General features: G+C 38.8%; 1 protein-coding gene across 2 annotated transcripts in view; it reads right to left on the bottom strand.

Moving 5' to 3' along the window:
- Nucleotides 1–14,805, bottom strand: part of LOC111841649 (uncharacterized) — a 75,588-nt gene extending 60,783 nt beyond the window's left edge. For both annotated transcript variants that reach the window (XM_072705773.1, XM_072705772.1), the window contains exon 1: nt 14,042–14,805. The gene's annotated coding sequence lies outside the window, so the exon portion shown is untranslated. The remainder of the gene's footprint in view (nt 1–14,041) is intronic.
- Nucleotides 14,806–14,839: the final 34 nt, after the last annotated feature.

Here is a 14,839-nt window from a genome sequence, read left to right on the forward strand (position 1 = left end):
GTTTTCGATCCAAGCTGCCACAGTTCCTAAAATCCCTGCAGCTTTAATCTTTAGCAAGAGCCATTTGTGGGGGACAACATCAAAGGCCTTCTGGAAATCTAAGTAAATCACACATAGGCCTTTTTGTGATCAATTTCACTTGTAGCTTCCTCAAAGAACTCAAGTAGATTCGTTAAGCAGGATCTACCTCTCCTAAATCCATGTTGGCTATCCTTTATAATGTTATTTGCATCTAGGTAATCTACCATTTTCACTTGAATTATAGCTTCAATTATTTTTCCAGTAATGCTAGTTAAACTGATTGGCCTATAGTTTGCTGGATTACTTCTATCCCCTTTTTTGAATATGGGTGTTATATTAGCATGCTTCCAATCTGATGGTACCACACCCGCAGATAACGATTTTTGGAATATTAAAGTTAAAGGTTGGCTAATAATTTCCCTTACCTCTTTTAAGACTATAGGTAAGATGCCATCAGGGCCCTGCGATTTATTTATTTTGAGTTTAGCTAGCCTTAGTATCACATCAACCTCAGTTATACATATATTGGTCATAGACGATGCTGTATTCGTATTAATTGGTGGTAAGTTACTTGTGTTCTCTACTGTGAACACCCGTGAAAAATAATCATTAAACTCATTTACTATATCAATTTCGTTATCAATTATCCCTTACTATCCTGCAAATTAGTGATTTCAGCTTTTAGAGCTCTCTTGGAGTTAAAATATTAGAAGAAACCTTTACTGTCATCCTTAGCCTCCAACACAATTTTTCTTTCTACATCCCTCTTGGATAGGCTAATGTTATTTTTTAACTCTGCCTGTAGACTTAGATACTCCTGCTTAATTTTGAAATGATTAGTTATTTTCCAATTGTGGAACAGAGCCCTTTTCCTCCTGACTTTATTCTTAATTTCCTTAGTAAACCACCTTGGTTGTCGTTTCCTAGATTTAGTTTTGCTGGAAACAGGTATGAAGTCCTCTTGCACTTGCAACAATGTGCTTTTAAAAAATTCCCATGCCTCAACTGTTTTGCAATTTAACTCTGTCCAGTTTACAGTTTCTAATTTCCGTCTCATTCCATTAAAGTTAGCCTTCCTAACATTGTATACTTTTAATTTCGACTTTGCTCTTCGGACAATGAAATTAACCTCGAATTTAACCATGTTATGATCACTACTGTACAATGGGTCTAAAACCTCTAATTTTCCAATCCTATCCTGGTTATTACAGAAAACAAGATCAAGAAGGGCTTCTCCCCTGGTAGGGGTATTAACAAACTGAGTAAACAAACAATCCTGTACTAATTCCATCATCTCAAGTTCATTTACAGAAGAGCCAGAGACTGTGTCCCACTGTATCCCAGGTAAATTAAAATCACCCATAACCACCACATCATTTTTATTACTCATAATCCTGATATCATCATATAACATTCTGCTTTCCTCTACAGCTACATTAGGTGCTCTATAACAAACCCCGACAATTATGCCATTTGAATCTTCAGCATCAAGTTTTATCCATACAGCTTCTGAATTTTTATTTTTATCAGTGAGTTCCCTTGCCTGCAAGTTTTCTTTTACGTATACTGCAACACCACCTCCCTTCTTGCCTATCCAGTCTCTACGGAACAACGTATAACCATCCATATTATATTCATCACCATCATTGTCACTCATCCATGTTTCAGTTATTCCTCTAATGTCGTAATTGTCTGAAGAAATTAAAGCCTCGAAGTCATTAATTTTGTTTCTAATACTCCTAGCATTCAAATACAGACCACTAATGGTAGGCCTTTTACAGTGTCTACTTTTAATATTTATTTGGGCTTTCCGTCTCTCCCCACATAAATTCTTAACTGACCTCCCTGCCCCCCCAGTCCCTAGTTTAAACATTCCTCAACTATTCTGCTCATACGCCTCCCCAATACACTGGTTCCCCTATGGTTCAGATGCAACCCGTCCGGCTTGAACAGGTCCCACCTGTTCCAGAAGGTCTTCCAGTGCCCCATAAACCTGAACCCCTCTTTCCTACACCACTATTTTAGTCACGCATTTAATCCCCTTATCTCAGCTAACTTAGCCTGACTTGCACATGGCACCGGAAGTATTCCAGAGAATACCACCGTGGATGTTCTGCGTCTAAGCTTATCCGCGACTTCTATAAATTTATCTTGCAGAACAGCCCTCCTGCCCTTTCCTATGTCATTCATGCCAACATGCACCACGACCACTGGATCCACCCCGGCTGGGGCCAAAAGCCTGTCCACTCGATCTGGAAGGTCCCCTACCTGGGCACCAGGCAGGCAAGACACCGTAGGGGACCCTCTATCACGGGTGCACGCATAACTATCTACACCTCTGATAATTGAATCCCCTACTATCACAACCTCCCTCCTACTGGGGTTAGGCGGCTCCTTGGTGCCCAAGGGCCCACCTGCCTCCCCAGTCTCTTCCGGCTCTAAAGCTGGAAGCACCTGAAAGCGGTTAGACACCGTTACTTCAGGTGATGCCGCCTCTGTGAATTGTGTACGCCCTTTTCTACGTCTACGACCTACGTTCACCCAGCTCTCTCGACCTACCTGTTCATCATTCTCCCCCCTCCCCACTTGTGACGTACACACAGTCTCCCTAGAAGGCGTATTAACTCTCTCCTTTAACTCATTGTTATGTTGGATGAGAGCCAGTCGCTCCTCTAGGTCACGAACCTGGACCATGAGTGAGTCAACTAACCTACATCGTTCGCAGACGAAGTCCGACTGGACGCAAGCATCCAGAAGGGCAAACATCTTGCAAACACAACACTGAGCTGGCCCCATAATTACCTAACTCACTATGTCCCCGTCCTTTACTCCCAGCCCAGTATATTAATATAGAGTATTTAAACTTTTAGTTGATCTAATCAACGTATAGTTAAAACAAAGTGCCGAGTACACTAAAACACTAAAATTAACACTTGCGTTAAATCACTACTTTATTATAAATTATCCGGCAGCGTCAGCGATAACAACCTTTAAATTAAACTTTTAAAATAGCCAAATTAACAATTACTTACCCGAGACTAACTTCCTGCTGAACCACGTTTAGCTAAACTAAAGCGAAATTGCTCTAGAGAGGCCAAAAAACCACAAAAAAAAACCCCTCTCAAAGCAGGCTACTGCCGGAGCGGGAAAAAAAGTGGAAAATGTCCTCCCGGCCCCGACTGGCGACCGAGCAAAGCTCAGGAGCAACTGTCCTTTCCGAGTTAATGTTACCGATGTTCGATAATATTACCCGCGGGTGTTTGATGCGAAGGACGCAGACAGAAACGCCGCTCGCGCCCGCAGCTGTCGGTAACACTCACGCTGTCAATTGACAAGGACAGACAAGTAGACATGTAAAAATAAAAGTTAAAAATGAAACAACAACAACAACCACCCACGTAACTGTGCTGGCACACAAACACTCAAATATACTTTACAGATAATTCAAATCAAATCAACCGCTTCAACAGGCGCACAACACAAGTGCACACAGCGACTACACCATTCCCGCACAGTACAGCAATCCCAGCAGCCCTCTCTACTATCTGATAACCAAAGTCTTGGCTACATGAATATGACTAAATGGTGTAGTTGCAATATTCAGTTGGATAAATAAATAAGAAAAACCGAACTCATGTCACTATTTCTGGCTCCTTTCATTAAATATGTAGCAACTTTCATGTGCATGAATGAGCCATTGACACCTGGTCACGTCCCCCACCCCCTTTTATGGTTTTGATGGGGATTTACCTGGATCGCGTTTCACCGTTATGTTGTTCATCAAATTACCATGCGAATGCGATCTGAATACGTGCTAATGCGGCTATTTAGAATGTGAATAGTGATCTTCGGGTGAGAGCGGTACTACACGCCCCCGATGCAAGTAAAACAACGTAAGGTAACATGGTTTACTTTTTTGCCGATTTAACCTAATTTTTAAAACTTTAATACTTCCGACAATAGACGTTTTAAAAAGACAGATTACTGATTTATCCAGTGTTTTTTTCATGATTCTACATTAAGATTTCAGCGAGATATAAAACTGAAATAGACTAAAAAAGTATGCTGCGTCACCGACAATGCACTCGATGCTAAAGGGTTAATAACAGCCTAATAATAGGCGAAACAAATGGTAATAGCCTACCTCCAAACTCAAATAATGTTTGATACTGCCATGCCCACACATAGCCTTACCAGCTTACATTTAAATGTGTTAATAAAACTAATATTATATAAAATGCACATTAGGCTACCCTGCACAGTATTGGGTTTTATAGGCTATCTACATGCACTGTCCATTTTCCTTTGATTACCCGACTGGAATTCCTACACGAAGGTGAAGACTAGAGTTTGGTGCAGTGCTTTGTATTACTGTGTAAAAAAAGGATATCGTCTACAGTTGATGGCCTCAGCTGACTACTTCAGCATCCATTTCGAACAACTAGAGAACTGATCGCAAGCGTTTTTTGAAATGAAAGCGCGTGCAGGCATAAACTGATATGGATTTTACATTTTATCATCTTGAATGCAGGGATCGTGTCACTAAAATATAGCCCTAGGGTATTTTTTTTGGCACAAGATGTTTTGAAAACTGCAATTTAGCTCTCCTGCATCCGACCCGACCTAAACCCGTATCCGACACAGTAGAATATTTTTCACCCGTTTCATCAAAATTTGCGGGTCACCCGTCAGGTACCCGAACCTGTGCAGGACCTTTATGGGAGAAATGGTCATACTAATAAAGATGGACTTATGACACTAGCAGGGCTAGACATAAGCCGCGGCACCGCGGCCAATGGCAGTCGTGCCTTTCAAAATTGGCCGCACGCCTCCTCAAAATTGAAGTACCTTACGGCCAAGATTGGCCTGCCTTTAATGTTTGTCTGGCCGTATGCCCCCTTTTTACCGAAAGTAACGTTCATTACACAAAAGACTTGCACACGACACGGTCCACTTTACCTCGTCAACAATCGATGCATCTGTACTGAACCCGAACCCAACCTTCGATACAAGAAACGAGGTCGACCCGCACATCTCGTAATTCCCAACTACTGAATGAACCGCAATGAATTCTGGACTAATACGATCATGTGTTCGTCGCATGATTGGCTGGTACGGTATACATGTATCGTCCAGCCTACTATGGAGCCACAGCAATGACAATGGTGCATCATCGGGGGTTACGTTTTTGATTGGAAAAGCCATCCGACGGTTTCCGAATAACAGATAGGTGTCCTCTTCGGTAATCATCGTGTAGTTGTCGTCTGCTGCTTATGCTGTCACCATGCCTCGCAAAGATCGAGAAAGTAAAAGAAAGCAAGCTGAACTCGCGGCTACTGCCGCAAAATGTTGCAAATTATCTACTTTGTTCAGGTAAATGTCAGATGGTGTTGTAAAAAAACATTTGCCGAGGCAGAGCAGATATGACTCAGAAGTACCAAGCTCTGCTGGGAGGATATAGGACTGGTAGCGTGCAGTGTGCAAAAAACGAACGTCAAGTCAATTGTGATGTACACTAAAAGAATACGGGTGTTCTGAGCAAACAAATACAAAAATATTGACGGCTCCTTTATTGTTGGATTTTGTTTTTTGAAATAAAGCTATAGCTATATATATATATATATATATATATATTTTCTGTCTCAAATCGAAGGTCGTATTGCGTAGGTTGTCTAAACTTGGTAATTACAGTAATTGGTAATTAGTGACTCAGTATTGGCCCAATGCCTTTTTGGAAAGTTTCTGCTTTTTTGAAAATAAAAAAATGCATCCTTTATGGAAATAAAATTCCTCCACAAGGCCCGAGGTGTCCTATGAAATTTAAATAAATGAAAAAAACATTTTTTCAAATTAAAATTTTTAATTTGTCAATGACTTCACAAAAAACAATACCACTGCACACTAGCTAATAAAATTTATGATCAAAATTCGAGAAAAAGATTTATGACCAAAGCTCTAATTTGAATTGGTCGATATTTTTTACAGAGTCGCTGTACCTGCTGATTTAGTTGCATCAACTCCTGAGCAGAGATTAGCCAACCACCAGCAGAGAAAATCAATCCTTCCTTATAGAGTGGTCATTGGCTACAATTATTCTTCTTTGTGACCAGGAATTCCAGTTATTTGGGCTACTAACTAAGCCACTTGCTGATATGGACATAATGTACATTTACTTTTGGTCCAGCTGGAGCCTTGCATGCACTAGGAAAAGATACCCAGTGACTCATATTTCTTTGTACCAAGAAATTAGATAGGTGGTCCAAATACTTAATTAATGTAAGCTTTGGAAATTGTCAAATTACTACATAGTCTGCGAGCCTCGGATATGTGGCCTTGGTGCCCTGGATTTACTCCAGATTTTGGCCTTGTGCCCAGGCTTAATGGCCTTGTGCCCTAGAAAAAATATGAATAGCCAAGGCCAAAGTGGCTGTGCCCTCCTAAATCCTTATGTCTAGCCCTGCACTAGTCTAGTTCTGTGTCTTGTTTTCTGCTTACCTATACAGTTTACGAAACCAACCTGTGTTTTTAATATAAGATAAAACCAGGGAAGTTACCTGAACTGTTTTCATATTTTTTCTATAATTACAGATTTGCACAATAAATATTCTACATTCACGACTACTTTGAAATGTGTTAACAGCTTATTATACAACTTCCTGCTGCAATACCTTTACTATGGACATTTGTTACCCTTTCAAAAAGTTATATTGAAATTTACAAATCAAATCATATACCGCAATATATACCGTCTACCGTCTTTGGTTCAAATTATACCGCAATATGAATTTTATGCCATATCGCACAGCCCTAGTCTGAATGAAATAAATCGAATCACTAAATCGAATTTCTGAAAATCAGACTAAGACACCCAGATAATGTGACTGGGAGTCGATTTACTGCTTTTATACGTTCAATCAGACTCGAACTTGCCTACTTTCTCTGCGCATGCTCCACAGTTCCCCAAGGGCTTTGACCAGGGAAGTAACAGAAGAAGCACGGAGCATAGCAGAGGATGTACAGCACCTACGAAATGTACAGCATTGTAAAGTTGTCCACTGCTTCTTCTCTGAGCTATTAGTTAAGTTCTCCCCAAACGAGCTTGATGGGCCGAATGGCCTCCTCTTGTTTGTAAATTTTTTATGTTCTTATGCTCAACTAAAGGACTCATGTCCTCTACAATTAATACCTGTGAAAACAAATCATGAAACCCATTGAAACAACTATATCAATTTCAATTATAAGACCCATACTGTTCTGTAGATTAGTGACTTCAGCTTTTGGAGTTAAAATATTGGAAGAAACTTATTTTAAAGCCTCTAATGCAACCTTCCTTTTGACATTGCTCTTAGAGAGTCTAATATTTTTTTTTACTAAATCTGTAGACATACATACTCATGCTTTATTCCAACATCATTAGTTATTTTTAGAGACACTCTCAGATTGTCACGTCTCATCTTACGCTCCTCGTACTGCGAAGGGTATGCGCATGATGCCATAGCAGGCGGAAGTCACTGTACTCACACCCACTAAGTAGCAAAAAAGACTGAGGGGCTGCGTTAGCGTTCGATTCGAATGCCACAAAAAACATGTAAAATGGGAAAGAGCTGTCGTGCGATTGATTGTACAAATAGATTTAACACGAAATAGGAGCTATATTTTTAGAGATTGCCAAAAACTAAGTATAGGACGTGGATCGGACACGCATGGCCAATACCCGATCCGTCAGATAGATCTGGATATCGGATCGGTGCATCTCTAGTTATTTTCCCATTTCAGATAAGGCCCTTTTCCTCCTTTATATAATAATGACATTTTCAGAAGTGTTTGTCCCCCACAAACAGCTCCTACTTTTGTATTTTTGCTGTATGTCCTACTTTTGTGGTAACGCACAAATTTCTCCACTGTGGGATCAATAAAGTCCTATTCTATCCTACTTAAACTTCAAAGTTTTTTATTTCACCTTAGGTGCAGTTTCCTAGATTTAGTTTTGCTGGAAACAGATATGAAGTCCCCTTGTGCTTGCAGTAAGTTGCTTTTAAAAAATTCCCATGCCTCTTCAACAGTTTTGTTTTTGAACTCCATCCAGTTTAACAATTTCTACACTGATTAGTCGAAATGCATAGATATTCTGGTGTTCTGCGCATAAAAAAATACTATAGAACAACTGAACACAATGGATTCATCATACAAATATATGCAAGGGAATGCTAATTATGCTAACATAACATGGCAAATCTCGCAGACAGTTCCAGCAGAAATTAGCACATCATAAAACATTAGCAATAACAACAATAATAATAATAATAATAATAATAATAATAATAGACTGCACATAGTAAACCATAATGAAAACCATGTGAACAGTAAATAAGCATAAGCGGTTTTACATTGTCGCTCTCCAAACTGAGGATGTCATCAGAACAGATACATAGAATACCTTTTGATACCAAAATTCTGAAAACACAACAGTACTTGTTTTTTTGGAGTATTGTAGGTACAATAACCAGCCTATGTACTAAGGCTGCAATTCATCCAGAACTGATGGGGGCAAAAGATACATCTGAAAGTGTTCTAGCCTATCCTTACATGATGGATGCCCATAAGCACAAGAAAAACTACACATGGCTAATCTAGAGCTGGGTAGTATGACCAAAAATTTATATCACGGTATTTTTCAAAGTTATATCGGTTTCACGGTATACAACGTTTTTTTTTAAAGTATGACTGGGCGTTTACCACATTTTACAAGACACATATTTGCTTTATGTATTTGCATTGTTCCAACATTAACTATATTATTTTATTATTAGCCATTGTTCCTATCCATTACTTTAATGATAACATACGGCTAATGTGTTTATTGGCTAACTGTTTATAGATAAACTGCTAATGGTAAGGTGTGCGCCAGCCAAGTTAACATTTTTGATGTGTTTAATAGTTCAGTGCTGCTGGAACACAAGCTTTACTGACCTCGTGAAACTTCTCATGACCGATGTCGGTCTTTAAGATGCTTTGCCAAGTTTGACGTGCTACTTGACTTCGCCGCCACAACTCTGTAGCACTGTTTGCATAGAGGCTTATCGACACCATGCTCATCTGCAAAATACTTCCAAATGGTACTTTTGCCTTTTTTTTTTTTTTACTAAAGCAGCTTGTGAAGTGCCTTCAACAGCAGCATATGCCATGTTCGGCCAACTCAATGTGTGTGTTAACCAGCGCAAATGCGTTCAGCAGCTATTGAGAGGAGGGGAGGGGCTACGCGAGTGTATGCGTGCACGTGCCCCTGCACTGTAGTGGGGCTGTGTGAAGTGTGGCGAAAACTGCACTGTTGGTATCAATAATGCTGAAAAGTATTATTGAATCAGGTACTAATTTTTAATATCAATTAGTATCTGAGAATCAATTTTTTTGACAACCCCAGTGTCATCATTTTCAACTCCAGCGTCAGATATATCTTCCATTTCTGATCTTTCGCGGTACATTTTTAGTGGTGCAGCAGTGGAAAAAGGTCCCCCCTTAAACAGTTTCCACTTTCCAAACGTTATGTTGGCTATTTAAACCAGTATTGTGGTATAAGAAAAATTCATATAACAATAATAAAAATGTTATACCGCCCAACACTAGGCTAATCGTTTACATTTAGCTTGATGGTACAATCAATGTTTTATTATATTGTTAATACACATTTAGCTCGATAGTGATGTGTTTCACCCTGTACTGCTGCAGTTAATCTAATAAGAGGTTGGTTGTACTTTCAAGCTAAATGCACAAGTTGTTTTCTTAATAATGATTAATAAGAACACACTTTTTTATTTATATCTGTAAATCTATTTAATTGGTGTGAACTCTTGCTGCATGACAACTCTTGCTGTATGACAGCTGTTGCCCGGTTAATTGTTAGCCATATCAGTTGATTACAACACATTACGCAGTATTTTGTGCGTAAAAACACTAGCCCACAGATAGCAGTTGGACAGTACTGTGTGTATGATCAACTTAATGAGCCACAAATAAGATGCAAGTGCTAATAAACCGTTCAAAACAGATTTTAAATGTTCAAAAAGCCATGAAAAGTGATGCCTTTCACTGATGCACTACAAAAAATGTTGCATTACGAACACATAAATCACAGTACTGTATTCTGTTCTGCATTTACAAAAATAAAATTTTCATAATGTTCAAAGTTTTAATTAAAAAGTTTAACTACATGGTATCGAACTGGGTATGGAGAATCATGTAATTCTACTGGTATTGGTACCAACTATTAAATTTCTGGTACTGCGTCATCCCTACTCCAAACTCAGCAACGCCTTTACTGAGGCAACCCTTATGAAGTGGAAAAACTAATTGAGCTGAAACTCTTTGCAGTATGGCCCAGTTCCTATATGGCAATGAAAAAGGACCAGTAGTTAGTACTGTTATTTCACACCTCCTGGACTGTGGATCACCTCTCTGCCATGGTTCAATGAGTGTGGATAGACAGAAAGTTGAAGGACATTGTTACAAAATGTCACAATGCAGTGCTGTTAGCTGTTTCTATGGTTCAATTGCATTGAATAATAGAAACCCAAAGACAAAAAATCATTACTTTAGCTAAACAGTATATAAAACCAGTAACGAAAACTATTTGATGTTTATTTAATTAGATTACTTTGGTAAGCAATTAGAGGGGCACCGATCCAAAATTCAGGATCAGTATCGGCACCAAACCATACCTATTTAGATGGATTGGTTATCGGCCATATGTAACTGACCCACAACTAATACTTTATTTAGTTTTCAGCAATCTATGAAAAAGAATCTATTTCTTGTTAAAAAGATTTGTACAATCAATTGCATGTTAGCTGTTTTTTGCAGCATTCAAGCTGAACACTAACTCTGCAACTCAGTTTTTTACAAGTGCACAGTGTTTTCTGCCAGCTGTGATGTCATGTGCATACCTTCTGCAGTACAAGGACATCAAATACCATTGTTCAGGTACAGGAATAGGAATCAGATTGGCACCGAAGAAGCGGAATCAGTGCACCTCTATGAACAATATTTAAAGTTTTTATTTAGGTTTTTCATTTTATTTTCAGATCATTTCAGTTTACGGAAATGTTTTAGACAACAATAACCATTCCTTGTGTACTGTAAGAACATGATACACAATTAGCAAGATTCCTATTTTTAATACAACACCCATAGACATGACTTAAGAGCAGATTTGCTCGACAGCACTAATCCAGGTGTGGCTTCAAATACTGCGTTTCATTTACCTTGGAAGTCAGAGCAGGGAATGATGTCACACCCGAGTTAACCATGTTCCATAACAAGTCTGTAAGTCCTTTAGCAGTACCAGTTCTAGCCAGGTTTTTGTTAGCCACTGTTAGCAATACCAGTTGATAACACAGCATTACATGGTATTTTGCAGATACAAATACTACAGCAAAATACCCACAGATAATGGTTAGTACTGTGTGTACGACCAACTTAATTAGACAGAGATAAGACACAAGTGGTAATAAACTAGGGATGGCGAAAACTAAAAAAATTCTTGACCGACCACCGAGCCTCAGTAGCCGGTTGAAACCGGTTAACCGATTAGTTTAAAATATGGTACGCTATTTGAAATAACAGCCATTTCGAGCCGCGCCTGCAATTTCGCAACTCTGTCGCATCTCTCTGCCGCTCTGCCTCCCGCACACACACACACACACACACTGCCACTCATGTCACTTTTTTAAAATCCCCTACAGCGCGAAACATGAGTCCCGCAAACGCGGCGCCGAAGAGCTTGTTGTATGTAATCGTAGGACAAATGGCTCCTTAGTTTCAAATGGTTTGGGTACAAGGTGATCGCTTTGAAAATAAAGGCGTTTGTCTAGGTTAGAAGCTCATTTGAAACATTGCCACGGCTCATTTAAGAAAATGACAGCTCCGAAGAGACGCCGCTTTAGTTGAGGTAGTGCTAACCATAATAAAGAAAGATGATGATCATCATCACCTTATCGGTTACCACTGAAATGTAGATGTAATGTATTTCCAAATCTAAGCCCATCTTATGCGGAATGTTGCCTAATAGACTGCAACATGATAAAACCAATGGATAAAACAGGCACCTTCAGAATGCGTAAAAGACGCACCGGCCAAGGCAGGTCTAACTCACTGTGTGCCTTCTAATAACGGACAGGACAACTCTATTGTATAATTAATATTATTTTTTTATTTTTCAAAAAGACAAGTGTCTAGCCTGTTGCCTTTACTTTTCGCAAACCTTGTGAGCGCGCGAACCCAAACGCTGTGACCTCGCGCCAAATGTTTTTATTGGTTTATTAAGTACAAACAGGCGAGTTATGAAAAATTGAGTGTGAGGGATAATTTGTTCACTTAACACAAAAAGATGAGGAATGAGATGGCTAACTGTAGTAGCGTATAGTCCACTGTCTATAATAGCCTAATTTAGATATCACTTTTTTTTTTAACCGACTACCGACAACTTTGACCGGTTAACGTTGATACGGTCAACCACCGGTCAAACGGTCATCGGTTAACATCCCTATAATAAACAATATATAACTACAGCTTTCACTTTTGTTGATGAAGGGTGCAGCCATCTTGAATTCTGAGGTCTTGGTTGTAGAGGTTCCTCTAACTTTCGGAATCGGAACTCCAACTACAGAGGGGCGTTTCAGTTGAAATTTTCAACTAGGGACATGGAAATTCTGACTTCCAAGTTAAAATGGCACACAGCAAAAGTACACAACTGCCTGGTGCAAGAAGTTTGAACATTCACAATTGTGAATGGTCCAGCACTACAACATGAGCACCACAGCACTGCATTCACAGGAAGTATGAACCTGGCCTTAGTGATTTCATATAGACTCACATGAAAACCATATGGGTTCTTTATATTAGGTTTTGCAACTTAATGATATCAAGATACTGTTAGTTGATGCCCTAGAACACTATATGCATTTAATTGCTAAAACAATAAGGCTTAAAATATTTTCACAAAAGCATAAAAACACTAATGTCATAAATTACTGCTTGCTATTTAAACTAAGATTATTACATTAAAAAATAATTTCATCATTTAGTTTTTTTGTTAGAAACTGAGTGCTCATCAACAGATTCAAGTGTGGCTCTGCATTGCAGAGATCAAGATCACCGTTTTAAAACAAATTCTTTTAAAAAGTCAATGGAAAAAGAATGCGCTGTTTTGTATAAGTGGGATACTTGATCGATGCTATAGGGACACACAAGAAATGTTAAACTTAGAGAAACTAGAATTGCAAAATATCTGGTGACTCAATTTCTTCTCAGCAATTTCCTCAACAGACCTACTCCAGCATTAAGGATGCTTTAAAATATTTGCTCGTTTTTGGGAAAATACTATGAAATTCACGTCGGAGACTACTACATGTAATTACTCTCATTGGAAAATTGTAATTGCAGTACTTTTCCAATTTCCTAACCAACCGAGTCCTTTATTCGAAATAAACTTTGCAGGTATTTCACCAAAAATGTTGCCAATTAGTTGGTTATACCAGCTACATATAACCATAATTTTTAAACACCCTGGTGCTTTTGAAATGCATTCCATTTAACGTTTAATTCAAATTTCCATGGAAAAGGTCAGCCGAGGATTTTTACTTTCGAGAATCTTAATTTTCATGGCAGCAAACTGAATTAGTTCAGCGGATATTTTGATTTGACGTCTCGATGCAATTGTAAATAATGAGAAAGTAGAAATGGCAATGGTTATACGTTGTAGTTTTGAATTCCAAGGAGATATTTCAAAAGGTACATTTCATAACCAGGTTCGGTTACTAGAACAGCAGCATGCATGCATGTACAAGATCTCACTTTTTTCAAAGTTAACAAATCAGACTTAACCGTTGCATTGTCTGCACTGTACTGATCAAATTTCACCAGTACATAAAAATGACTAGTAAGAAAAGAATACCAACTAGAACTTAACGCCAACATCCTATGTGAAACAAGACAAAACTTGGCATATTGAAAAAAGATTACTCACCTTCATATCACGTGTTTTTCAACAATTATATGCTGTACTTTTTGTGCAGTGCGAAAAACGGGGAGAAGGGAAAGGGAGGGAGAGACTATTTGCATTCACATCTCCCTGTAGCTTGCTGCTCGCTAAACTACGTATACAAAGTGCGTAACATATACAGATAACTCAGTACTTATACGTTCTATTAATATATAAAAAATCATATACTGTCTTAAAAGAAAATTACACAGTAAAGTCAGTCACAAGCTACCTGGAAGAAAAAAAATACAACTACCAAACAAGCTTGTCAAAATACGTGGCACGTTAGCTGGACAAACATCTAATCTTGTGCGTTTAGTGCTCAAATCCCCGTTAGAAGAAAAACCAACAACAAGAAGAACACTTTTAAAATAATAATTCAGAGCATGGGGAAGCAGAAAATTCCCCAGGTCCGTGTTTCACATTAAGTGAAAAGTAGTTCCAAAACCAAGGCCCTCTTTCAGCAGCCTCTCCTGCACTATTTTCAAGCCGTTAACAAAACGCAATTTCCGTTGGGATTGCAAATCGGCTAGCGGATAGTTCGTCCGCGCAAATAAGCAAAATGCCGCGCGTACAATAATTTCCTTATTTTCCTTTTCTCTCTCAGGTTATACGGTAGTGTTTTTTATTCTATGAGGGAAAAATACTTTGCTAACCATTTGGATCTGAAGAGTCTCTAAACCTCAGTATGCATTTATGTATTCGCATCCCTTCAGCTATTTCCGGACATTAGAATACTTCCGTATGGTACAGGTTCATGTGTCCCTATGGTCGTGTTTCCCG

The sequence above is a fragment of the Paramormyrops kingsleyae genome, chromosome 23 (assembly GCF_048594095.1).
Source record: "Paramormyrops kingsleyae isolate MSU_618 chromosome 23, PKINGS_0.4, whole genome shotgun sequence".
Taxonomy (NCBI): Eukaryota; Metazoa; Chordata; class Actinopteri; order Osteoglossiformes; family Mormyridae; genus Paramormyrops; species Paramormyrops kingsleyae.